The sequence below is a fragment of the Saccopteryx leptura genome, chromosome 5 (assembly GCF_036850995.1).
Source record: "Saccopteryx leptura isolate mSacLep1 chromosome 5, mSacLep1_pri_phased_curated, whole genome shotgun sequence".
NCBI lineage: Eukaryota > Metazoa > Chordata > Mammalia > Chiroptera > Emballonuridae > Saccopteryx > Saccopteryx leptura.
Genome location: NC_089507.1, coordinates 165,075,327 through 165,101,580, shown reverse-complemented (window position 1 = coordinate 165,101,580; position 26,254 = coordinate 165,075,327). Strand labels below are relative to the sequence as shown.

Below are 26,254 nucleotides of genomic sequence, written 5' to 3'. Positions count from 1 at the left end.
TTAGAAATCACAAATTTACATTCCTTACTCTTGCTTAACATTTATCTGTGCAACACCGTATTCTAAGCACCAGCAGTAATGTTCATTCTGTCCACAGGTGAAAAAAATTGCAAGTGAGGACTCCAATCAAGAAGCAATATGGAAATACCTTAAATAACAGTTTTATTGTTTTTTTGTCAGGTATTATCTAAAATTTTTTATTACTATTTTAAAACTCTTATAATATGATCTAGTTTTATGTACCTCTTTTATTATTCTTATTTAAGTATTAAATAATCTACCTTTTGGTATATCATTTTTTTATACTTAAAATGGTCATTAGGGCAGAGAACTGGTTGTTAAGTTATATGAATCCCACCATTGCCCATACCTGGATTACTATTATTGACAATGAAATAAAGGAGGACCACTTGGACTTGGCAAATCTAGGCTTTTAAGTAGCGTGTGCTGATTTTATTGATCCAAAGGCTAACAATTTGAGTATATTTCAATTTCAGTGTGACCAGTGTGCAAAGGGTGCTTTACCATCAACATTTACCTATACCAGCACGATCATAAGTCAGAGTCGGAGCATTTCCTGCACACGTATTAAAGTACCAGGAACCGTCCTCGGTTCTTGACATTAACGAGTCCCTGAGTCTTCCCCAGACCCTGAGAGCGCGCTCCAGTCCTCTTTGCTCCTCAGCTAACGCTGTGCCTGAGTGAGGGTTAGCAGCTCGTGCACGGTGTGCTGAGTGACAGCCACGACTCGGACCCCGGCAGTCCGCTTTTTGAATTCACACTTGTAACCACGCCTCACTGCCCAGCTGCTCTGCCACTTTCACGCCACTCATATTTTGCCAGATGGAGGAAACTCACCAGAGATGAGGACTACTTAAAATATTCTTGAGTGTAAGTAGGCCATCTGTTGATCGATGGTGCCCCTCATACCAGGGGCTCTGACCTCAAGCCAGCACATGGCAGAAAAAGGAGTATGTCGATGTCTTGAGGGTCAGATGATGAAACATAAACAGGGCAGCTTCTTTAACCTGCTGTATTGTGCACTTAAATCCCCTCCCCCACTGCCCATAGACCTCTCATGCTGCCAGGTGTTCCCTTCAGCTCTGCGGGACCGGCTTCTCCAGGGTGCACTCCCACCAGGATGGGAGGCACACAACACAGCTCCTGAGGGGATTCTGCAAGCCACCTGGGCCGCAGAGACCTTTCCTTGGTGGCTGGTGGCTGGCCCTTGTTTGCTCTGTCCCTCCCTCTGAGTTCCTGTGGGCCTTCCACTGCTCCATGGTCTTCAGTTCTCTCAACAGCAAGAGAGCGTGATAGGAACTCGGAGTCTTGTGAGCCCGGACTCTTGCAGTCCATCCCCACATTTTATAGAGGGTCTCACTCAGCGGGGCACCTGTGTCATCCGGGCCGGCTCTCCAGTTTCCTGGCTCACTCTCCTTTATGCTAAAATGCCTACCTGTAAGCAAAAGGGAAGACTTAGGCCAAAACTCGCATCATGCCAAGGACATGCTGGGCGGTCAGCCTTGCTGTCCTTTCCTTCCACACCCCTGTGGCTGGTGATTCCTTGCCTGGACTTGGAGAGCTGTTGGCTCTGCCTGCGCTGTACATGATAATTTATGGACTCGTGGTTTCTGTTTCTTCCCTGGGTTTTAACTCACTGCTTTTTACAGACATCTTTTTCTTTTAAAAACCATTTTTTGCATGTGTCCCACTTTTCTAATCCTGGCATTTATTTCTTGCGGTTCCCTCAGCCTGCTGCTAATCACAGTCTTGGACATGAGCACTGTTGTTATGCTACTGAGATGCCCTGATAGAATAGGGATGTCTCAAAGCTCCTCGTCTGCTGGCTGGAACCTTCCATCATGAATTCAGCTGTCTGATATCTGAATAGATCCTCCATTGATCAAGGGAGGCTCATTCACAGAAGAGCCACAGAGACACACACAGATTGGAAAATGAAACCCACAGGGAAATGTTCTATGAGATTATGGCCTCTATTAGATTATACTGTCTGGGCAAAGAAGGGTAATAATGCCAATTAAAATATCTGGATGTCATTAGAACAGTGTTTAACAGGGTTAACTTCAGACTCAGAAGACCTGGCTTGAAGTAGCTTCTCCACTTCTAGGTCCTGTGACCTTGGGCTCCTTGCTCACCCCCTCTGAGCTGTGGAATGGGTGTTGATCCCACCCCCACCACGACAGCAGCAGCCACTATCACTGAAAGAACCTCACGTTGCCAAGAAGACATTTAAGCACTGTGCCTTCAAAGGTTTGTCTCAGGGCCTAAAAGGGCAAACGTATGAGTGCTCTGCCCCAAGTTTAGCTCCCAGCAGGCACTGGACTGAGCTCTTTCTTCCATTCCCTGTTTCTGTCCCTTTAAGTGGTCAGGGAAATGTCCAATACATGTTAGAAAACTTTCATTAAATGGGGTCCAATAGAGTTTTGCAACTCAGAGGCAATGTACCTTAAACCCTCTGGAATATTACCAAAAAGGAACACCTGTGTCCCCAGGAATGAGGGAGGTTCAGCTTTTCCATCAGTTACTTGACATGTATACAAATAAGCCACATTCCCAGGTGGAGAAGGATCTGGTGTCTCCTCATCTTGTATTGTTTTTATTGGGAGCAGGAATGTCCCCAAGTCATGATTTTTCTTCTGTGGTTAGTCTTCAGGGGAACAGGGTCGGTGGTCTGTCCGTTTCAAATAACATAGACATTATTGATATGTATATAGTTTTTTTGTCCTGTTTTTCTGTGACTTTGACAAGACTGACCTTATTTCATCGTCATGTTACAGACTGGGAATTAAGTCGAGAAATCTTCATTACTACAGTAGTGAGTTGAAAAGGGGTGGGAGGGCCTGTGTCTCTGCCCCTTCAGGTGGGGTCTAGGTGGGAGCTCTAGAATCTGTAGAATTTGGAATTAAAAAAAAACAAAACTGGGTTCCTTTTCTTTTTTTCTTTTCCTGGCACATTGGAATCTGTTCAGGTCAAACTTTTATAGAGCACATGTAAGGGCAGGTTGAATAAAATGCAGGCTAATTTCCTTGAGAAGTTTATAATCTAGGAATATAGATTATTTTGGAGGTAAGTAAATTTATACTTGACAAATGATAGTTAAATTCTTAATTTGAACTTGCCACCTATAGCTTTCAATTAAAATGTTACATATTTAATTAATAAAAGTTTAAACAGAGTAAGTACCATGGGACCTAGCAGTTTCACTCCTGGGTATGTATCCAAGAGAAGTGAAAACATATGTCTACACAAACACTTGTACTTGAATGTTCATGGCAACATTATTCAAAATATCCAAAAAGTAGAACTAACCCAAATGACCATCAGCTGATAAATAGATAAGTAAAATATAATCTATCCTTAGAGTGGAATATTAGCCATAAAAAGGAGTGAAGTACTGATACATGCTACAACATGAATGAACTTTGAAATAGTTATAAGTGAAAGAAGCCACAAAGATGACATTATCTGATTCTATTTGTCGAGGAGGCAAGTTCATGTCTAGAGATGAACATGTGTCTATATAAAAACAAAGACAAAAACTATATTGGGCATTTAAATTGGGCAAGACAAATCAAAATGAAATTGATTATGTTGTCCCAAGGTCCCTCCTTTATTGTGGTTTTACTGTTCTAAATTTCCAAGGTTTTTAGAGATTAGCAGCAGTTTGGTCCTGCTTACCATGCACACAGGGAAGTATGTGTGAAAGGCGGACTCACTTCCTGCCCAGAGTATTACTGAGCACTGACCTGGATTATTGAGACCGATTCTGGACATGAATTTTATAGCCTGCCAACCACCTACTTGGATAACATTGAAGAATTTGATCCCCCCCCCCCTTCTCTATGATTCTGTGTTTTAAGGTTTTAGGTTTTATTCTTGCAGTGGTGAGCAGAGGAATTCATTCTCCAAAGGTAGAGCAGCTTAATTCTTCTAACAATCCCAAAGTCCAAAAGAGTGGCCACTCTGAAAAAGCTTTTCCAGGGGACCTTGCATCCATAGATAATTGGAAGTGGTGGCTGTTATTTATTTTAGTCATTAGTTCTAGCCTCCCACCGGAAGCACCTGTGAACAGAACTCCCGAGAGAAGTAGACAGGTGATTGAGCATGTCTGCCCCTTTCACTTCCTGTAGCCACAAAATCAGAAATGAACAGTGGCACATTGGGGAGTTCCAGGAAGAGAGAGAAGCAAGAACCACAGTTCCGAGAGCCTCCAGCATGAAAAAGACACTCATAAATTCAAAACTGAAATGGAACAGAATATCCAAGCTGCTTGTCTGGGATTTTTGTTTTTTTAAACATTCTTTCCTTGGGTACGTGCAGTGCTCCAGGCTGTGCAGGATGATGACTGAAATTTGGGCTCTGTATGCACATCCCTGTTCTGCTGCTTGCTAGCTCTTTGACCTGGGGAAATTCACTTAAACTCTATGCCTCACTTTTCTCTTCTGTAAAATGTGGATGATGACAGTGCTTTGTCATAGGGCTGTGGTGAGGACTTATGGATGCTTACAACAATTCAAAATGTGTATCGGGTGTCCAGTGAACAGTGGTGGTGATCATCACTATCATTACCATTGATATTAGTAGGCAGGGCTAACAAGACAGCTCTAACTGCTCTTCCCCCATGGAAATTAGAGTTTACTATCGTGGATCACGGGATATTCCTGTGGATGTCTCTGGGACCGATGCAGGGAGAGGGATGGTTGTCTAGTCACCAGTCCCTTTATCCTCTTGCATCTGTTGAATTGAAAACCATATGAGACCATTCTCTGCAATGGGTGCTGGGTCAATGGAGGGGAAGGACTTGGACCTGCCTTCAAGAAACCCACTGCTGAAATCCCTACACCAAATTGATCATATGGACCTAGGCATTCCTTCTGCAGTTCACCCCAGTAAGTCAGTAGCATCTCTGCTTTACGGTTTCAGTAATTCCTTCTCTGAACTCCAACTCTTCCTCCTAATCTTGATTCTCAGGGAATGGCCCCACCCCTCGTGCTTCTGAAGCTTTTTATTGATAGCAACTGAGCATGCACCCAGACATTGAGAACTCTTCTCTGCCCAAAATTGGAGGTGGCAGAAAGCTACAGTGTTCTCAAATTCTTCTTTTTTTCCCTTTTGAGAACAATAGTTCACTCATGCCCCCTTCACCAAATTGAATTATTACTGTAACTCAACCAGTGTGCCACAAGAGTTTTTTAAACATTTGATATCTAGCTATTTAGTTAGGGCACTGACCTCTTTTCCCTTAGATTGTTAAAAAAGAAAATGACAACAGCCAACACAACATTAGCTGTCTGATATGAATGAATCAAAATCATACATATTTTTCTTTTTTGTCAGATTGGTAAACTATATTCTTTGGTATGCCTCGGAATTTTATTAATTTGTTTATGTATGTCATGAGATGAAAAAAGGTTGAAAATCGCTGCCGTAACTTATGGAAAAATGTATTTGGGGCAACACGTAGCATAATCATGTAGGTAAGGGCCATTGAGAAGTAAAACAAATACTGAAATGGACTCTCAGTTCGTAGAGCTCTGTTGCTCCCACGATGATGGGTTTTTGGAAGTGTGGTGGGCAGAGTCACAACTAAATCCTGAAACACTAAGTGCTCCTTGTGATTTGATGTGGTCTGTGGTTGGAGTTCTTTAGATTGCGTGTGTAGGGTACCACTTAAAGCTAACTTTCTTGGGAAGGTTTTGTATTGGTAGGTTTTCCCTTGGGTCAGATGCCATTTGAATCTTTATGTATCACTGGGAAAAGCCAGGAGGTACAATTCCAAGGGAACTCTCTTCAGTATGTGTGAGACCAATCATCTCATCTTCTCTTTGCCTAGGAGAGTACATCAGTGTCCCTGAACAACACTGAGATAATTCTATGTGTCCCCATTTCCCAAGTTCTTAAATGTTTATGTTTCCGTTGAGTAAAAAGAGTGCCTTCATTTCTAGGGGTCTTCCCATGATGTCTCTTTTCCTAGCTGTTACCGAAGCCTTCACCTGGGGAGCAGGGTGTGCTCCACCGGTCACCTGGAGATGGGTGTCTTTAAGAGTCACTTCACCTCTTGGGGCCTTCATTTCTTATTCAGCAAAATGGCAGAAATAATACCAACCCTGGGGTTATGACAATTGAATAATGCAGAAACCTAAAATATCCAGGAGAATGTCCGGCAGATAGTAAATGGCAGCAACTGTTATTGTTTTTAATTGATTAATTTGATTTTGAGATTGGGGTGGGGGGAGAAAGAGAGAGAGAGAGAGAGAGAGAGAGAAACATTGATCTGTTCCTGTTTGTGCCTGGACTAGGGATAAAACCCACAACGTTTGCACATCGGGGCAATACTCCAACCGAGCTATCAGGCCAGGGCAGTGACAACAGTTATTTTGCAGCCTCACCCATGGTTGTCAATACTTTCCTGGTCCAAGTATGGATATCAGTGGCATTGGGGACTCTAGCCTGTCCTGTCCCAGGCTGGAATGGGTACCACGGCAAAACAATTGTATGTGTAGCCAGAAAGCATTCAGGGTAGCAAAGTACTTGAAAGTGTGATAAGCCCCAGGATGTGGAGGCTCCCGGAGAGAAGGGCAGGGCAGTCATTTCTGCCCACAGGGCCTCTCTTAGAATCTATCCCTGTGACCTCATCCCAGGCGCAGGAAGAGTTAGACTGCTAGACTGTGTCCTTTTCTCTTACACGCTGCCAAAAAGAGCCGTCAGCTCCCTCCTGACCTCTTCAGCATTCATCTGAGCTCATCTTCGCACAGACAAATGTACAAAATAATTTGTGAAGACTCTCTCACTTTTCGACACCGTCGTATTTCTGTATAGCTTTGTCAGATTGTCACTGTGGGGTTCTGGTTTGGTTGTATTAGCCCCGAAACTGCCTTTGCCTTAAAAAAGGAAAAAGAAAAGGAAAACTACTCTTCAGCATTTTTGAAAACATCCAGTGCGCGCGCGCGCACGCGTGTGTGTGTATGTGTATAAATGAATTTTTTAGGTGGCGAATACCTTTCTGTCGTGTGAATAGTCAAAGGTACAGGAAAAAACAAATTTCTAGTTTGTGAGTTATCCTTACATTTTCCTTTCTCAAGCCTGATGATTCCGTGATTGAATTTCAGCTTTCACTTTTAACAAGAATGGTTCATCTTTACACGAGAGGGTGACATCTGCAAACCACCACCACATTGTGCCCGTTGATGGTTCTTGGACTGCAGACGCGAGGGCCTGAGGCTGCCTGTGTGGGGTCCCACAGCTCCCCTCGGTGGTCCGCAGAAGGGAAGTCTGCAGTCTCCCGTCGCACCCATTAAAGAAGAGGGAGAAGCGTGAAACAGTTTGAGGAAAGGTCACCATGCGTAGAAATAGGAAGCCAGCATCGCTCATGCAACCAGAGGGATTAGAAAATAATTTGGAAAATCAGTTCAAACATGTCGGCCTCCCATCCTGTCTTGGAGAAATTCTGTTCGTGTCTCTCCATGAGACAAGGTGTTTGGGAGTCGATGCCTGTTGGCCAGGGGGGTCAAGTTTTCCCCACCGGGAACCCCAGGCCAGCAAACTTCTGGAAGTGTCTGTGCAGCTTTGAATGCTGCTATTTAAGAGTTGATGAAGAGAGGCAGCTTGGAGAAAAACCTCAGAAATAAACACTCTGATTCATCATTGTTGTTCAGGCTTTCCAGCCAGCAGAGCCAGCCCGGGGCTTCGAGACAAAGGGTAACATTCAGTACTGAACAGGTTCAGCCCAAGTCGGAGCCCTGACTGTCAGGGAGGGGGTGGAGAGGGACACACGGACTGCAGAGCCGAAACAGGGCTGCGTGCAGAAGGGACAGCCTGTGCTGGTGTTGCTTGGGGGGGGGGGGGGTAGAGGTGGGGGATGAATAATCTAAGGACAGACGTCTTCTGAGAACAGGGACTATCTCATAAATACCGCAGAGCAGTTGGCGGGGAGGCTGCTCGGGTGGGGGCTACAGGCAGAAGCAGCGCCTGGGGAGGGGTTGCCCTGGGTGTCTCGCGGCCCTGAGGCCTCCAGCCGTCTGTTAGACGCTGTGGCATCATGGAAGGCACGCTGAGCTGGACACATCTGGATTATCTGCAGTCTCTAGAACGTGGGCCGTGGAGTCTGTTGCACCTGCATCCGATCCCCAGTTCTGCCGTTGCTCCTCTGACCCCTTCACTTCCTACGTCTCCATTTGTCCCCCTCTCTATAAAAGGGGGCTGGCAGACCTCTCCTCTGGAGATTGAATATGAGCGCCTGTGACACGTGTATAGTTGATGGTAGTTATTAGTACCTTGTGTGACCTCTAGGTCTGACATCCACTAGATGTGTTTCCTTGTGCATTTCACTCTGAGCCTTGGTTTTCTCCGCTGAAAAGAAAAAGGCAGCTCCACTCCCATCCCACCCTGCAGTGAATAACCAGATAAAGTGAGGTATGTGCAAGGGTTTAGTAAAATCTGCAGAGGTAGGGAGTGGCTGCTCCTGCTTTCCCATTGTATCTCTTCTCTGGCCATCACATTGCAGTGGAGTGACTATGGTAGCTACAGGTGAGGGCAGAGGTTTAGATGAGACTCTCAGAAGAGTCTGGCTTTTTTTGTTTGTTTGTTTTTTTGGTAATAGTTCTTTTAAGAGAGTTTGATAAAGCAAGATGTGAAAGTGAGGGTTGGCCTGACCTGTGCTGGCACAGTGGATAAAACATTGACCTGGAATGCTGAGGTCACTGGTTCGAATCCCTGGGCTTGCCCCACCAAGGCACATACGAGAAGCAACTACTATAGAGTAGATACTTTCTGCTTCTCCTCTTTCTCTCTCTCTCTCTCTCTCTCTCTCTCTTTCTCTTTTCCTCCTTTCCTCCCCCCTCTCCCCCCCAAAAATCAATAAATGTAAAAAAAAAAAAGAAAGTGAGGGTTGGTTTGTTTTTAAGCACATTTGAATCTGTGTGTGCTGTGTCTGCGTTGCAGAGATGGTGAGAGTTAGCCAAAGATGGCGGTTCAGTGGGGTCATGTGGAAGCTGCCTCCCTCCCCCGGGCTCCTGTTCTTAAAAGGGACTGACGAACTTCTGCAGAGCCAAGGGAAATCAAAAAGAGTTTGGAGGCTTAGCTCCCTTGTTATTTTTCCCCTCTTTGGATTAAATTAATTTTTTGCAATAGACAAAGAGCAGTTGAGGGGGAGGCATTCAAAGCTGGTTTGCCCTTCTGGACTTAGAGGTAGAAGAGCTAATCCCCCCTGTCCAAAGAGAGGCAAATGCAGAGGCAGCAACTGGCGGCCAGGGCTCTGAGAGGAGGTATTACAGATGCCAAGCAGGGCTGGCTTCTGGTCCAGGCCTCGCAGCACTTGGGGCATGCCTGCGTGACTCGGGTGCCTGCTGTGCACAGAAGCCACGGTGAGGTGACTGGATATACTGAAAATTAACCATATTGCCACTCTCTACAATATTTACTTATCTATTCCGGGGGGTGCAGGAAAACATGGTTCCTGTAAAAATGTGTAATTAGGTTGTCTAAAACTTTTCAGTCTGTTCTGGTTTTCCATCCGTGTCTGCCTGTTGGGTATCAATTAAATGTCAAAGGTGTAAGCTTGCATGAGCCCCTAAATCATTTTTTGGGCCTCAAAGCAGATTTTTATAGTGACCATATTTGTTCTATGTGAGGCTGTGATAATAAGGCACCACGTGGAATCCCATCGTGGGAGTTTAGTGTCAGGCATTTATAGAGACCCTAAGATCATGTCGCAATTATTATAGTTCTATATAAAGCCACAGGGGAGAAAAAGTCATTCCATGCTTTTAAAACTTACTAGTTAACATTTAAAGAGTTTATAGAGAGTGAGTTAAGCCAAGCATTTTTCCTAGCTTTAAAATTATTACAGAGGGGTTATAAGGAAATATATTAGACAGTGTTAAAAAATAGGACCTTTTCTTTTCTCTTTTTATTATGTCTAGGATTTCTATGATACAGTTGGCAGTTAATTTACTCAGGTCACATTTATTAGCATAATTATGTGCCCAAGTTTCATGTTAGTTTCTGTGGACATTCAGTGGTGGTGCTTGGTCTAAAGAGCTTCCTGTATGGAGACAGGAAATGGGCAACTGGTAAATCCCTGAACATGCTATAATAAAGCCCGAGCATGGGAAGTGCTGAGGGCTGTGGAGGTGAGAACGGGGAGGGGGGGGGGGGTATTGCTTCTGCCTAAAGAAAGCTTCTTGGAAAAGAGCAGGTATGAAGGGCCAGGAAAGGTGCTACGATAAGACTTGGATGAGGGGACACTGCGGTGCCAAAGGAGCAGGGCAGAGACACAGAAGTTGTAAGTTTGGGGACTATTCAGAAATGATGACTGTTGGGCAGAGTTCCATGGAAGAGGTCTGTGTTAGGAGGTGGAAGGCTGAAAAGGTAAGTGGGAGCAGATTGGAGAGACTTAACATTCATTGTGGGTGAAGTGCTATGTTTTTTTCCTTGAGAAATATCAGCCTGCTAGTAAATGATGAAGTACAGATTAGTGCATCTTTTTTGTTATATTAAATTTAAATTATATTTGGCAGGTCAATTTACTCTAGCATGCGCATGTCATGTTCTCAGAACGAGGGTAGCATTTTCAAGATAGCATTTGATGAGTCAAAGAGATCTTTTAAATAAACAATTGTATTTGGGAAATGTAATAGTTTTAAAATTCCTTGGAGTTACAGCTCAAGAGTCAACTTTTGTTTCATCTGTAGGCATCCAATTAAAGTCAAATTCTCCTATTATTTCACACAGTTGCCAAAGTTACACACTTCCAGTTTCTACTCTTGTTTATAGTTAGTAAAATGTTTAACACAATACAATATGCTTGATTTTTACCTGACGTTTTATAAACTTTGCCTCGTAAATGGTCACCTGCTCATTTCTTTTCTGTGACAGCAGGTTTCTGAGCAGTGACTGGAACCGAAGATTATATATAAAATATAATTGGAGATTTTCCTTCCAGCAGTTCAAGTGTACTAAGTGAGTGTTCAAAAGAATGCCCATGTCTCTTGGTTTCATGACAATGTTTAAACACCATGAGGCTCTTTCACCAAAAACCCCACTCAATTTTTTATTTATATAATGAGAAACTCTAAGTTATTAACACGTTATTGTGAGATAAGGCTTTTGATGATATCACCCACCCTTTGTTATTTGAAAGAGATCAGTGCCTTGCAGCCCCTCTGGTATTCACGTGCGGCAACAGAGCGCTGTGCTGCAGGAGTCGGACTGGGACAGCCATAGTGCCACAGTGAAGCCCGGTGCACCCTACACTGTAGACATTGCCAGCACCCAAAGTCCACTCCCCATAACAAGCCCACACTCTGGCTTCCTGTGTCAAGTGTCAGGAGCAGAAAACAGGGCAGGGAGATGATAGACTTACTGAGAACAGGACTAAAGTTCAGCAGGCCCAATAATTGCAAAGAAATGAGATTGTTCAAGGCCACTAGTATAGAAACAAAAGCCCTGTATAGCTCACAAACCTCATCGCAATGGACCAGAATATGAGACACACTGATTTGGGGGCATCATGGTGATCACTGAGAAAATGTTTAATTATACTCACTTATTCTGTTTAAGAAAGTAAGGTACTTGCAGACAGTTTAGAAATATCTGTACACACATTAGTTTAAAATACACCAAACCAAAAGCAAGCCTTACTACATAAAACGGTCATTTGCCTCTGTTGCTGATGCTGACAGGTAGATGAGAATTGGCCAGGGTCTTCTCACACAGCCCAGCTGACTGTTCCCTTCTTCTCTGGAATAAGATTCCCTGGAGGCCCAGACCTCTCTCAGGAAATGGAAATCTCAGGCAGAGAAGGATGATGCCACCCCAGACCCCAGGAGGTGGGCGACAGTGGATTCAACTGTCTTCTCGCCACCTGCTTTCAGTCAGCACCGAAAAGGGGGCAGAGAAAACAAACGCCGTGCAAATCGATACTCAGTAGTTGTGTGGGTTCCATTTGGACTTCCTCTGGTGGTGCTTCTAACCCAAATTATTTAAAGTATTTGGTTGGAATGCACACCACTTGGTAATGAGAAGAAAAACAAGCGGTGCTGGCTCTTCCTTCTGAGAATTTTACATCTTAGTTCTAAGGAAGAAAACCTTAAATGTGCCCTATGCTGCCATCTTTTTATTCACCTCGTATGAGTCATGGGGCAGATGGATTGTGCATCTTACTAGTGATGGTACAGATGGACTTCCCTCTGAGCACAGACAAAATGGGAAAGGGGGGCTGAAGTCCAACAGCAAAGACATGTCTGGAAGCACCTCTCCCCGCAGACAACCACCTGCCCCCAGTTAAGGAATTCCTCTGAACCTCCTCACATGTTTCTCTTTAGGGAGGTTCTGGAGACCCTTATGTTCTTACATTTCCATTTGGAACAACGTGAAAGAATATCCAGGCCTGCTATATTGGGGATTTCTCAGTGTCTCTGGTAGAAACGTGCCTTTCTGATGTGTGCTGGGTTTCACATTTTTTTCTTTGGGTGAAGAGTCTAAGCCAAGAAAGGGCGATCACGTGACTAAAACTGATGGCCTTGGATCATCTTCTGCTTCTGTCTCAACCTTGTATCACAGAGGCTCCCCTTGGGGAGGTCCCCTGCTGCAGGTCCTTGGGAAATCCATGGTGAGTTTCTGAGCAAAATGTGGCTCTCCTGACCATTGAAAGTTCTGTTGTGGCCTGGAGAAGCCTTTAGCAACAGAGATGGGAAAGATTTCTCCAAGCTGAATAAGGAAGCAACGCCCTCATGAGAGCCCCCTGCCGACATGGGCCAGCCACTCTTTGTCTGCCCCACTGTGCATGCACGTGTGGGTGCGAAGGGAAAAGAGACACCCTGTCCTTCGCACAAAGCGCCGACAGTTTTTTATTCTCATGTGAATGTAAGAGTTGTTATTTTGTGTTTGGATTTTATGACTATCTTTTGTTACCAACTACAGCTCTTATTAAGCAGTTCCTTCTATTTTATTTTTTTAATGTTTATTTTATTGATTTTAGAGAGAGAAGAAGGGGAGAGAGAGAGAGAAAGAGAGAGAGAGAGAGGGAAGGGAACATTGATCTGACCAAGGATCGAACCGGAACTGGCAACCTCTGTGCTTTGGAATGATGCTCTAACCCAGTGGTAGTCAACCTGGTCCCTACTGCCTACTAGTGGGTGTTCCAGCTTTCATGGTGGGCAGTAGTAGAGCAACCAAAGTATAAATAAAATGATAGATTTAACTATAATAAGTTGTTTTATAAAGATTTATTCTGCCAAACTTAGCAAAAATCCAACATAAAGTACTTGGTAAGTAGTTATTATTATATGCTTTAACTTGCTATAACTCTGCTTTATAAATTTTATAAAGTAAAGTTACTTCCTTACTTTATAAATCACCATTACAGTGGACAGGTGGGTGGTTAGAAAATTTTACTACTAACTGAGGTACAAAAGTGGGTGGTAGGTATAAAAAGGTTGACTACCTCTAATCTAACCAATTGAGTCATTCAGCCTGGGCCAGCCCTTTCTATTTTAAAGCACATAAATTATGAGTTATGTGGCAGTTCAATCAATTGTATATTGGTGTATAACAGATCACCCCAAAATGTAGTGGCTTTTTTTTTAATGTATTTTTCCGATGTTGGAAACGGGGAGGTAGTCAGATAGACTCCCGCATGCGCCCGAGCGGGATCCACCCGGCATGCCCACCAGGGGCCGATGCTCTGCCCATCTGGGGTGTCGCTCTGCCGCAATCAGAGCCATTCTAGCGCCTGAGGCAGAGGCCACAGAGCCATCCTCCGCACCCGGCAAACTCTGCTCCAATGGAGCCTTGGCTGCGGGAGGGGAAGAGAGAGACAGAGAGGAAGGAGAGGGGGAGGGGTGGAGAAGCCGATGATCGCTTCTCCTGTGTGCTCTGGCCGGGAATCGAACCCGGGACTCCTGCACACCAGGCCAATGCTCTACCACTGAGCCAAACGGCCAGGCTGTAGTGGCTTTTTGAACAATAAATGTTTTAGACATTTGGTCAGAAGCAGCATAGGTAAACGTAGTACTCGAATCCTCCCACAGCCACATCAGAATTACAACTAAACTACAGAACAGCCATCATTCAGAAGCACCTGAACTATGGCTGAATGGGAGTCCTATAACTAGGGATATAGAGAAGAAGCCACATTGAGACTAGTAGGAGGGTGGAGACACGGAACAGGATGGTCCCACCCCCACATGCAGTGATTTAAAATTAGCTGGGATACCTTGACTGTGGATTTTGCCCCTGAGGAGCGAGGAGGTCCCAGAGCCAGGAAGAGAAGTTCCTGGAACTTCCAGCTATAAAAACCAGTGGGGCTTGTGGCTGAGGGAGACAGAGGGCTGCTGGAGTTCCAGGCAGCTCCTCCTAAAAGGCCTGGCATGAATTTACTCTGACTCACTCTCTCTGAGCCCCAGTGCTGGGGCAGCAGCTTGAAAGGCACCTGGAACTACTACAGAGAGGAACTTGATTGTTGAGCATGAGGGCAAGAGCTGGCAGAAGCCATTGGTCCTTTTATGTGACACCCTCCCCCTCCCTTCCCCACCACAGAGTGGGCAGGCGGGCATCATGTCTGAGTTTCCATCAGCCTGGCTCATATGGTTCATCCTGGCTACTCCCTGAAACTCCACCCCACCTAACTTGGAGGCCCACCCAAGCTGTTTCCAGTGGCTTTTCCATACAAATGGCCTCTTGCCTTGTGCTTCCGATGTGCCTTAAACCTCTCAGACAGGCAGCATCTGGCCTCTGTGTGCCCCATACCTGGTTGAACATAGGAAAGCGTATGCCGTCGTCAGACTCATTCAGAAGGTGAATGATGTGGTTGCAGGGAGCTGGAGAGGCGTCTCGGAGGTTCATGGGTAAGCTTCAGGCTTGGGATAGAATTTGGACAGGCCAATGGAGACCTGAAATGATTCACAAGCTGGGATGGGACCTGAGGCGATGAAAGTATCAATAACAGAGGTAAGAAGTACCAGGCTCATCAGTAGAGTGTGTGCATCATGTGGGAGGAGCAGAGGAAGCAAGACACTTGACACTGTGTGGAGAGGAACCCCAGGGAAGCCTCCCGTGGTCAGGAGGAGAAGACTTTTCAGAAAGGCTGCTTTGAACTCATTTGGATTTGGAAAAAGTGTGAACCTGGAGCCATGGAAACGCAGGCTGTGTGTCAGAAAGCCTACATAAAACATCCTTGCCCTAGAAGTTTCTTAGGGCTCCCTTTAGCAACCATGCTGTGACATTTTCTGGTTCCCGTCAGGACCCATGCTTTAAGCTTTGGGCTGGAAGAATACACTTCCATGAGTCTTTTCTGCCCATCCTGTTCCTAGAATACTTCCTTCTGATATTGCTGGGTCCATTTCTACCTTTTCAGTCCTACCCATTCTCCAAAGGCAAGATGATATTTTATATTAAAGGATTAAAAAAAATTTTTTTTTGGCCCCTAACAAAGTAAATAGATGGTTGCGAATGAAGGTAGTTTGGTTGTGACATCTGCTGCCCTGTTTTTAGCTACTTCCTCCCTCTTGGCTCCCCAAGCTGTGCAGTCTGTTGAAGGGGAGCTTTCTCCTCGCTACAGGAGTGGACCAGCCAGTTGAGACTATCTGTTGCCTCTGAACACTTACAGTATTGTGTTGATACCATCACATAATGCTTGTGATCACACAGTTGTCTCCTTACATAGACTGTGAACTCTTTAAAGGCAGGGATTATATTTTACTGAAAAGCCAGCACAGTATTTTAAATGTAACAGGTACTCAGGAAGGGCTTTTCTTCCTTCTAGATTGGTAGACATGGTAGGTGGAGGCAGAGCCATGTAGAATGTGTGTCACCCTTTTTGCATAGCTGATGTCTTAGCTGCAGCACCCCTGAGACCTCCTGTACGGAAATCGCCACACACAGATCCCTCAGCACCGAGAGCGTGCTTTTTCTGCCATGTTGCAGAGTCCTGGTGGAGAAATGCTTTCTGAACTTTCTTTTGTGTTGCTCCGTCCCCCATGCCACTTGGGTACCTTTGGACGGAGAAGCAAGATTGCTTCCTCCCCACCCAACGTGGTGGATACTCTTTACAAATGTCTTATAAAATGTTCCTTCTGGGATGCAACATCTTGTTTGTTTGTTTGTTTGTTTGTTTGTTTTTAACATCTTGTGAAAACCCTAGTTTCTAACTTCATCTGAGAAATGTCTAGGCAGTGTGGTGACTTGTAGACTAATGGATTCTTTAAGAACCACTTACGCTACCAGAGACCACTCCACCCAGACTCTGATTTGAGTTACAGGAACAAGTCTTTGGATTTATTATTATTATTATTTATACTGGCACATCTGTTCTGAACTATGACCATTGACAAACTGTTTCAGTAGTAATTTCAGACTTTTTTTTTAGGTGAAGGGTTTTCCTCCAAGGTTCCATATAAGATAAAAAAAATGTGTGGAATCCAAGAAGAATTCCTGGAGTATTTTTTTTTTGTCATACCTTGGCGGTGATTGCAACTAATTTTCTTTCATTACATATAGAGCCTTCTTTATTTGTTTTGCCAAATGAATTTTCAATTGCTACTGCCTTTTCTTAAGAAAAGTGTGCTGTGCAGAGGAAGGCGCTCACATTGCTCCGCCCGGCTCTGGAGGGCGGTCGGGAGCCTCTGCCTGCCGCTGGGGTTCTTTTCAGCTGAGCAGTCTCTGCTCACAAGAACACCCCTGGGCATCGCGTTTCTGTTTACAGCCTGGAGGCTCTTCGCTTTGAACACATTTGGGTCTTTCCTGAAAGGCACGTTAAAAATCCAAAGTTTAGTTTTTATCGCTGGAAAACATCTATTTAATATGCATCCACACCTGGAGGCGTAGACCAAAGGAGTCCCCTCTTGTGTTCCCAAGAGTAGTGTTTCTTAAGTCAAGACCTATAGTTTCCTGGGCATTAGGTGACAAAAGTGATTCAATTCCATTTTAGTTCCTAAGACATTATTCAAAGAGATGATTGGAGAGTGGACTCCTGGAGCTAAAAATGGAAATATTTAACTGGAGGAAGAGCAAATTGAAAGAGTTCAAAGCTGCCTTTAGGCACTTAGGCAGTTGGGTGTGTTCCTGGATACTCACTAAGGAAGGACCAGGCAGAACCACGGTGGGGAAGAGGGAAGCCCAGCAGCTTGTGGGCTGGACTAGATGGGTTCAGAAAGTCCTAAGCCTCTGGTCGCCAGAGCTATTCAAGAACGAGTGAGTGACTTCCTTCCCTCTCTGCTTCCAGGGGCATCATTTCAATGGTAGGAAAAGGGATGAGTAGGACTCATTTCAGGGATAGAATATTATCTACAGTGTCTCTGATTCTTTTTTTTTTTAAGATACTTGGGGAAGATACATAATGAATTATTCAGAGACACTTCTCCGTGAAGCAAGTTGCACAAAGACAACTTGATACAAATTACAATTCCAAAATTGTTCATTATATTTTATTCATACACCCTATTTACAATAGCAGTTTCCTGCTTGACATTTCTTAGACATATCGCTCATGCTCCCATAGTTAGTCTTTGAATGGGTGTGGAATCTGACACAGAAAATGATGTACATGGACTAATGGGTTATGCAAGTCTTAAAATTAGGGGGGGAAAGATTACTCATGAAGATTTTCAAATGCATGCATTCAGTATAATCCTGGGTTTAACAATTCTCTTCATCGAATAAATTCTAAAATATGCTTTATGTTTGTATGGGGTGGGGGGCTTTTTAAACAATTTTAGCAACGGTTAATACCTCTTTCAGGGTACATTGTAGTAAAGCCCACAGAGATTTCTTCAGTAAACGCAATGGTTTTTCATCTCATAATTTCAAAATTTGGGGGATTTTTTTCCAGTATTTTTTCCCTACTAAATGGTGAGACCCACCTTGGTAGGTTTTTACAGGCCTGTGTGCCAGAGAGTGATGTTTTGAGTTCATATGCAGATCGATGCCCCAAGATGCCAGGTTAGATACCAACGTGCAGGCCCAGGCTCTGAATAGGCAGGTGGCGGAAGGCACCCTCTTCCTGCATCCCAGAAGCCTTCCAGCATGTACATTCATTTGCCAGCATCTGGGGAGCCTTGTGATGCAACTTTTGCTTCAGGATAAAGCCCTTGCCTGCCAAACTTCTGAAATATTTAAGACTTAATGGCCCTAGCCAACACAGGAAATGGCTGTGCACCCAGAAGTTCTCATGAAACGTGGCTGGCTCCCTTAGCTGGGGTGGATGGTTAGTTTGGTTGGTGGTTCATTCACATACCAGATGTTCATGTAACAGCAACTACATGCTGGGCATTCTGTAGACACTGAAACATAGACATTTCCCCTTCTGTGGTCTAATTGAGGAGACTGAAGCAAACAAGGATGCACACAGATATATTCAAGTCATACGAGGCGCCTCAGAAGCCAAAAACGTGAGGTACACTGATAGGGAATAAGAGAGAACGGCTTGCTTCTTTTGGACGGCGGGCACAGCTTTGCAAGGATTGGACCTTGACGCTGAGACTCATGGGATGTCTAGAACCATCTAGGGGAGAGCAGAGGAGAATACATTCCAGGAAGAAAGGAGCTTGTTAGTGGGCCTGCGCATTCTGGGCACAGAGGAGCGATATGGCAGAGACAGGAAGTGGCGGGAGGGAGATGATCAAAAAGATGACCCTGACTACAGCCTGGGATAAGGGAAAAGGGAGAATGGGCAGGAGAGACCGTAAGAATGGCAGGGGGGTGTCTGCAGTTGCTCAGGTGAAAGTAAAGCCCACACCTGGAGTGGTGGCTGTGAGGGTGGAGGAAAGTGAAGGAAAGTGAAGAACAGCTCAAGGTTGGGTTATGGATCGGGTGTGGGCCATCCTGCTGTGCAGCTCCGACGGGCATACCTTGGGCTGGGCGTGTTTTTCCATTAGTGTCTGAAGTTGTCAGAGGAAGTGGATGGGTCCAGTGCAAAGCGGAAGCAATGCTAGCGAGAATTGAGCAAGGCTCAGCAGAAGCTTGGTGCTGGAGGGACCCTTCCTCGCTGTCACTTCCCATTAGCATCCCTCTGGGCTGTAGGGGAACAGCTCAGGGACCCACACATTGGAATCTATTACAGTCCTCGTTCTGGACCACAAATGGTTGGGGCAAAAGAGTCCTCGAATCAACGATTGTTTGAGCAGGGACAAACCAGAAGCCCCCTGGTGTCCTTGTCTTTCCATTTAAGAACCTGAGGCTCAGAGAGATTATGAATTGTTCGTTAAAAGACATACAACTAGGGAGGGACAGAGCTGGAGAAAAACTGTCAGCAGAAACAACCCTTCTCTTCCTGAGAATTTTGAGTGATACTTTTGCAAATCTTCATTATAATCCTTCTGGGGTATACTTTAACAAATCCTTTCAGAATTAATTTATTTAAGGATTAAGCCAGTCTAAAAACAAAGCAAGCCTAGGATTGTTTCAAGTAAACAGCCTAAAAGTGGAATTATGTGAACTGTGGTAATTGAGCTCCAGACTTTCATGTGAGAAGTCAAACTGTTTCAGATCTAATGAGTTCTGGCCACTGGGGCAGCTAGATTTTGGAGTTCACTATTTATAGTGTGTTTTAAGTGTCATTTTCCCTTTTAATAATCTCTGAGCTGTAGGACAGCCCTCTGAGGCTTGTTGCACAGAGGTAGGGGCTCTGAAACATGGCGGTGGGTGTCACAGCTGAGTGGTTTCGGGTTCACATTTGGAGTTAGAGGTTTAATTTAGGATGCTGGCCATTCCCCATAAATGAGGATGTTCTCTCCCATGTAAGTGGCAGAGCAGTCGTTTACAAATTGGAGAGCTGAGAATGTGGGCGTGCTTGGCAGAGGCTGACTCTCCCTCCAAAGACTTGCAGAAGACTGCTGCATTGCGAATGCCAAGGAGCATTGTGTAACAGTTACATCAGGACTCTATAGAAATTGTCAAGGAGGGCTTCGCCACGTCCGAAGGGCATCAAGAAGATGAGCCAATGAGAATGCAATTTACAATGTAAAATGCAAACTGAAGTTGAAGCCATTTTATGAAAAATTAGGAATTCCAGAAGTATTGCTAGTCAGGCTCAGGAAAACTAAAAAGGTTGCCTGCATTTCAAGCCCATCACCTGTATAGCCTGTAGAGGGGGATTTCTGATATTTCCCAGAAAGTTTTTCCAAGTTGTGGAGCCGCCTAATGTCAAGGGAGGAGCAATGGCTCACACAGTGCAGCTGCGAATCAGCTGTGGGACGCTAGGCAGGTCATCTGAGCTCTCAGGATCTCCTTCTCCCCACCCGAGAAACGGGCATGATAGCATGAGCCCATCTGACCATACTGCCTTGTGGAGAGGCTCAAATGACATAGTGCACAGAGAAGCCATTGTAAGCAGTGTAACACCATTCAGACAAAGTCTGAATTTCCTCCCAGCTCTGTGTCTTGTTTTGTTTTGTTTTTAATTCAGGCGGTACTTGAAGAACTTAAAAATATTATCTGTCCCCTTCTCTGGCATTTTTCTTCCATGTGGTCTGGGTTAGCACCAGGTCTTGGAGGTTTTCAAAGCACTTGGGGTAATTCTGAGCAAACTTGGCTGAGGACCTCAGTCCTGACAGGTAGGAGATGCCCTAAGGAGTTTGAGAGCCTGCCTGGGCCTCCATCTTAAGGAAGTCAGTCATAGGTCCAGGGAAATAGTCTGCTGTCTTCTTGAGGCAATGCTTACTTTCTCTGCTCCCTTCCTGTCCCTCTCAGGTTTCCCTTGGAAATTTCCACATTTAAATATTGATTCAGTCAAAGGCTGCTGGGGTTTGAAGTACTAACAAGACAACTGTGTGAGAAGGTGGGCCAGCAGGAAGGGAACAAGAGCTACTGTTTCCCTTAAAACTTGACATTTTAAATGATTCTGAAGCCTGTTAAATTAGACTGATGAGATTAATCTGATAAAGTGGTAGCAGGTTAGATGTGCAAAAACAGTAATTTTCACATGCTTTTTAATTCAGTCAAGATTAATGAAAGGTCTTGGGTTTACCGATGGAGCTGGAGTCTAAAATTTTGAATACAGAATTTATTATCCTGTTGTAATGAAGAAATCCATCTTCCTTGTCAGTTTGTGAAACTGAACTGGAGTACAGCTCTTTGAGTTAAAAAGATCACAAGTAAACAGGCAGAGAGAGCCACATTTTACCTTTAAACTGGGTTGGCTTTAATCCTGCCACTGAGAATGTATGTCTTTTCATCTGAAGAGAGCAAATCCTGTAGACCTTATATTTTCATTCACTGAGTGTCATTTCCACACCCAGGGATGGGGGTATATACCCAAAGAAATAAAGTAGGGTATTGAGATATTTGCACATCTTTGTTTATAGAAGCATTAGTCACAAGAGGCAAAGGGTAGAAGCAGCCCAAGTGTCCATCAGTGAATGAATGGGTAAAGCAAATATGGTCTATCCATACAGTGGAATACTACTAAGCATTAAAAAGGAAGGGCAGCCTGACCAGGCGGTGGTGCAGTGGACAGAGTGCTGACCTGGGATACTGAGGATCCAGGTTCAAAACCCTGAGCTCAATAGCTTGAGCGCGGGGTCCCTGGCTTCAGCGTGGGATCATAGACATGACCCTGTGGTTGCTGACTTAAGCCCAAAGTCACTGGCTTGAACAAGGGGTAACTGGTTCAGCTGGAGCCTCCTGGTCAAGGCACATATGAGAAAGCAATCAGTGAACAACTAAGGTTCTACAACTACGAGTTGGTGCTTCTCATCTCTCTCCCTTCCTGTCTTGTTTGTCACTATCTCTTTCTTCCCTTTACTAAAAAAATAAATAAAAAATAATAATAAAGGAAGGGCATTCTGACACATGCTACAACATGGATGAACCTTGAAGACATCACACTAAGTAAAAAGGCCAGTCGCAAAAGGATGAATACTGTATGATTCCACTTATAGGACATACCTAACAGTCAAATTCTTAGAGGCAGAGCAGTGCTTGCCAGGGCTGGGGCAGGGGAGAGGGGAATGAAGACTTAATGTTTACTTGATAAAGAGCTTTCAATGGAAAGATGAAAAGCTCGGGAGATAGACAGTGGAGGTGATTGCCCAGCAGTGTGAATGCACTTAATGTCACTGAACTGTACACTTAAAAATGACTAAAATAGCAAACTTGGTTACATACGTATTTTAAAACAAAAAAATTATAAATAAAACAACAAAAGAATAGCTGTATCTGTAGGTCTTCTCTGCCCTAATTCAGAAGGGTTCTACCCTGGAAATGTTGGTGAACTATTTATTTTATTTTATTTTTTTAAGATTTTATTTATTTATTATAGAGAAGGGAGGGGGGGGAGGAGCAGGAAGCATCAACTCCCATATGTGCCTTGACCAGGCAAGCCCAGGGTTTTGAACCGGCAACCTCAGCGTTTCCAGGTTGACGCTTTATCCACTGCGCCACCACAGGTCAGGCAATTGGTGAACTATTTAATATTTTGCCAGCCCCCATACTCTCCTTCTTGTTTAAAGCTCTGGGAGGGAGATAGCAGTTACTGAGATCTGTTTAGAGCAGTCTGGAAGGGAGACCTTGAAGGAACCCAGAGCATGATGAGGACAAATGGAAGGAAAGCCATGCAAGGGACCCATTTCTTCCCTTATCAGTAGGTCACTCAGCATTTTTTCTGGGTCCTACTACTAGCCTTTGGTGTTCTCAGATATTCCAGTGTATGTGAAAACAATAACAACAACAGATATTCCAGTACACGTGAAAATAATAAGTAACATTAAAAAAAATATGACATGCCAATCCTTGTGAGAAATGCTTCAAATAAAAGGTTCTGTCATCATCTCCATTTTAGAGATAATCAAAATGAAGACAGAGGGAAGAGTTGCCCAAGGCACTCAGCTGGTTACAAGCATCAGAGCCAGGATTTGAACTGGCTCCCTCCTGGGAGTCACTGTGAATGGCTGACATGTATCTATCTTGTATTACCTACTCTATGGATAGAGTGAGTGCCCATAAGTTAATTAGCTTAGTCAATTTTTTAAAATTCATTTTAGAGAGGAGAGAGAATGAGAGAGAGAGAAGGGGGGAGAAGCAGGAAGTATCAACTCCCATTTGTGCCTTGACCAGACAAGTGCAGGGTTTCTAACCGGTGACCTCGGGTTCCAGGTCGACGCTTTATCCACTGCGCCACCACAGGTCAGGCAGCTTGGTCAATTTTTATACTGAATGGTTTCTTTTGTTCAGAATGAAACGACCCTTCTCCATGATTTCTGGTTCAAGGTCCAGCAACTGTGGCAACTATTTCCTCTTGTAAGCTGTTTTAAATATTAATAGACTATTTCTAAGAGCAGTTGTTTTAGGTTTATAGAACAATTGAGAGAGAAGTACAAAGTTCCCATATTGCCACCTCCTTCAACACACAATTTTCTGTATTATTAACAACTTGCATTAGTATCATACTCTGTTATAATTGATGAATCAATCAATATTGGTATATTATTAACTAAAGTCCATTTACATTAGGTAGTTTGCATTAGGGTTCACTCTTTGTGATGTATAGCTCTATGGATTTGGACAGATATGTAGATTTGACATATATCCATCGTTGTAGTATACAGGGTATTTTCACTGCCCAAAAAGTCCTCTGTGCTTTGCCTGTTCATCTCTCTCTCCTCTGAACCCCTGGCCACCGCTGATCTTCGTACTCATGCCATAGTTTTGCCTTTTCTAGAATGTCACATAACTGAAATCATACAGTGTGCAGCCTTTTCAAATTGGCTTCTTTCACTTAGTAATATATGTTTCAGGTTCCTCCATATCTTTTCATGACTTAGTAGCTCATTTCTTTTTATCATTGAATGACACATCATTTGGAGGTACCACAGTTTATCCATTCACCTACTGAGGGACATCTTGGTTGCTTCCAAGTTCTGTAAGCTTTTTAAAATTTTCAGTTTTCTACATATTTGACCATTAACATCATAAGGTAGGAAAGGTCACGAACAGTGTTACTCTCTTTGCCCCATTGACTTCGGGTCTGATTGATCCAGACTCCAAATTGTGCTGTCCCATCAAGGAGCCACAGAACCCACGAGGTCATGGAGCCCTGGTGATATGACTGGTATGAATGGAGATGTCTGTTCTGTCCCATGAAAAATACATATCAGATTGCCAAGATTTAGCATAAGCAGAAGGGTATAAAATACCATGGATAATTTCTTGCACTGATTATGTATGGAATATAGTATTTTAGATACATGGAATAAAATTGTAATGCTTTCTTTTTCCTTTTTAAATGTGGCCACTAGAAAAATTTAAAAGTATTCACGTGGCTCACATTATATTTCTGTTAGACAGTGCTGTTAGAAAAAAGTAGCACTTGGCCTTTGTCTACCATGTTCCTTTAAGTATATCATTCAGCTCATGTTTATTAGGCACCTACTGTATGTACGCCAAGCACTTGAGATAAGTCAATGACTGAAAGAAACACATATGTGACCATATGGGTTTTAGTGCATTTTAGATAGGATTACCATACAGTTCTTTTGGCATTTTTTTTTCCCCCTACAGAAAGCAATCTAAAAAGACTGGTTCCCCAGCAAAGAGAATGGAGGCTTTACAAGTAAAAAGACCTGATTGTGATTGTGGCCTCAAAACTTACTAGACGTGTGACCTCCAGCAGTTCCTTACCCTTTCAGCCTCAGTTGCCTATCTGTGTAATGGGAGTAAACGGGAGTAAAGCGTAGGGACTCAGAACGTCCTCCTGACTCAGCCTGGATTCCACAGAGAGCTCTGCAGCGTCAGGAGTCTGGTGTGTGGCCAGTGTCTGCAGAGGACAGCAGCATCTGTGTGGCTCTCAGGGCACTGAGGCGGGGTGGGGGGGGGGCAGGGAGCGGCTCTCAAGTTAAGTGTGCCTTGTGTCTTCTCCATTTACATCCCTCGACCTTTCCCTTTCTCAACCCGCAGGCCCCCAGGAGGCCTGTTCTCTGAGGCACCCACCTAGCCTCTGCCTGAACTTTAATCCCAGCTTTAGCTGAAAGACTTAAAGCGAAATATTAATTGTAGTTCCAGGGTTATAATGTGGGATTTCCTGTACAAAATGAAAGCAAACAGAATCGCACTGGCAGAAACCTGGAGCTCTTGCTCAGTGGTTTCAGGATGGGCAGCCTCCAGTTTGCACCAGAAGGTTCCTTCTCCTGCCCTGGGTAGGGGTGCACTTCTTCAGACAGATAAGATAGCAGTATGCAGAAACTTCTGGAACCTGTATACTACTAAGGCCTTCGCTATAGCCCACTGATCTGCCCACTATTGCATGCATTCATTTTAATGCTGCTTTTGAAACCATGGATGACTTGGAAATTAAAGCCTGCAATCACAGTCCTGGTTCTCAGGGGGCTCATATGCAAAGAGGTTATCTGGCCACACATGAGCAAGTGAGAAGATGCAGGGACTGGAGGGAGCCCTAGGAAGGGGCATGGGGCCCACCCAGCTCTTTATGACTTAGCCCTGAAGATGTTTGGGAAGTGATATGGTCAGATTGAAATTGTAGGTGAATTATTGTAGCTGAAGGGTAGAGGAAGAGTGAGTGGGTAGGGTGTGTGGAGTCCTTGGCCCATTCTCACCACCCTTAGGCTGAAATGCACCCTTCAACACATCTTTTAGTGACTCCTTTCAGACCTATTGCTAATCCTCGGATTTCTTGGTCTCCCATCCAAGTACTAACCAGGCCCGAACCTGCTTAGCTTCCGAGATCAGACGAGATCGGGCGCATTCAGGGTAGTATGGCAGTAGACAAAAAGGAATTTCTTTATATACAGAATGACTGTTTCCATACCAGCCGAGGAGCAGCTGGGACCTTTTGTCTCCAGGTTCCTTCAGTTGATTCCCTACTGAGGTCCGGTCAGTGAGAAAGTGGGAAGGGGGTAGACACCATTGCTTTAGGAATAGTTGATGTTGCAGGGAGAAAGGAAGTGGAGAACACACCTTCAGATGAAACTTTATAATCTCATTCAAATAGGCCACTGTGGGAAGGAACACATTACGCACACAGAAGCCCTGGTTTTTAGAAACAGCTTTCCCCACTTTGGGGTAATAAGCACCTGTTCCTCCTGAATGTTTGATGGGCATTAGATTAATGAGGGGAATGTTTTTTCTTTTTCTAAGAAAAAAGGTAATCAGTATAAATATAGTTGTACCTTACTGACAAGAAATATGGTCATTCATTAGATTAAAACTATTTTTTGATTTAGCAATGTGCCCTGAATGAAAGCCACCCTCAAACTTGAAATACAGTTAGTTTCTTTAGTCTTCT

At 44.2% G+C, this 26,254-nt stretch overlaps 1 protein-coding gene and 1 pseudogene across 2 annotated transcripts in view; one reads left to right on the top strand and one right to left on the bottom strand.

Annotated features, from left to right (window-relative positions):
- Positions 1–26,254, top strand: part of PRKCA (protein kinase C alpha) — a 408,132-nt gene that overhangs the window by 215,507 nt on the left and 166,371 nt on the right. The gene's annotated exons all lie outside the window — the stretch shown is intronic.
- Positions 25,618–25,736, bottom strand: LOC136407173 (5S ribosomal RNA; annotated as a pseudogene).